The sequence below is a fragment of the Schistocerca cancellata genome, chromosome 6, assembly GCF_023864275.1.
Source record: "Schistocerca cancellata isolate TAMUIC-IGC-003103 chromosome 6, iqSchCanc2.1, whole genome shotgun sequence".
Taxonomy (NCBI): Eukaryota; Metazoa; Arthropoda; class Insecta; order Orthoptera; family Acrididae; genus Schistocerca; species Schistocerca cancellata.
This window is the reverse complement of record NC_064631.1, coordinates 176,711,747-176,713,156: the sequence shown is the minus strand read 5'-3', so window position 1 is coordinate 176,713,156 and position 1,410 is coordinate 176,711,747. Positions and strand designations below refer to the sequence as shown.

Here is a 1,410-nt window from a genome sequence, read left to right as displayed (position 1 = left end):
TCGCTCCAGGCAAATGCCGGGATGGTTCCTTTCAAAGGGCACGGCCGACTTCCTTCCCCGTCCTTCCCTACTCCGATGAGACCGATGACCTCGCTGTCTGGTCTCCTTCCCCAAAACAACCCAAACAAACAACAAACAAGTGGCCCATCGGGACCATCCGACCGCCGTGTCATCCTCAGTTGAGGAGGCGGATAGCAGAGGCGTGTGGTCAGCACACCGCTCTCCCGGTCGTTATGATGGTTTTCTTTGAGCGGAACCGCTACTATTCGGTCGAGTAGCTCCTCAATTGGCACCACGAGGCTGAGTGCACCCCGAAAAATGGCAACAGCGCCTGGGGGCCCCGATGGTCTCCCATCCAAGTGCCCGGCCAAGTCCGACAGCGCTTAACTTCGCTGATCTGACGGAAACCAGTACTTCAGGATCAAAAAATGTTCAAATGTGTGTGAAATCTTATGGGACCTAACTGCTAAGGTCATCAGTCCCTAAGCTTACACACTACTTAACCTAAACTATCCTAAGGACAAACACACACACCCATGCCCGAGGGAGGTCTCGAACCTCCGCCGGGACCAGCCGCACAGTTCATGACTGCAGCGCCTTAGACCGCTCGAGCTAAAATTATTGCCTGCATGCCTCTGTAGGAACTGTAATCTTGCTTAAGCTGTTCTTAAGCGAGAACAACGTCAGAGGCAGTGGAACCATTGTTCAGTCTGTCGCAAGTTTCAGTCTGTCGCAAATGCTGTTTCAGTAGACGTTTTCAGTAGTTTTTCGCAAAAGATGGTCTCTTTCACTTCTACGATTCCCATCTAAACTTAGAGAAGCATTTCCGTAACACACTTGCAGTGATCGGACCGGCCTATAAGAAATCTAGTACCTCGCATCTGTACGCCTTCGTGTGAGCTTTGCCCGTTCCTTCAGTTTAGGATACTTGTGAACAATATAGCGGGATTAGCCGAGCGGTCTAGGGCACTGCAGTCACGGACTGTACGGCTGGTCACGGCGGAGGTTCGAGTCCTCCCTCGGGCATGGGTGCCGGACCGAGACTCGAACTCGGGACCTCTGCCTTTTGCGGGCAAGTGCTCTACCAACTGAGCTACCCAACAATGACTCACAACCCGTCCTCACAGCTTCAGTTCTGCCAGTACCTCGTCTACTGCCTTCCAAACTTCACAGAAGCTCTTCTGCAAACCTTGCAGAACTAGTACTCCTGGGAGAAAGGATATTACGGAGACATTGCTTAGCCGCAGCTTGGGGGATGTTTCCAGAATGAGACTTTCACTCTGCAGCGGAGTGTGTACGGATATGAAACTTCCTGGCAGATTAAAACTGTGTGCTGGACTGAGACTCGAACTCGGGGCCTTTGCCTTTCTCGGGCAAGTGCTCTACCAGTTTGGAAGGTAGGAGACGAGG

General features: G+C 52.3%; 1 non-coding gene across 1 annotated transcript; it reads right to left on the bottom strand.

Moving 5' to 3' along the window:
- Positions 1-1,029: 1,029 nt before the first annotated feature.
- Positions 1,030-1,103, bottom strand: Trnal-caa (transfer RNA leucine (anticodon CAA)). Its single transcript has one exon. It is a non-coding gene; the product is annotated as a tRNA-Leu (tRNA).
- Between the last annotated feature and the right edge of the window lie 307 nt (positions 1,104-1,410).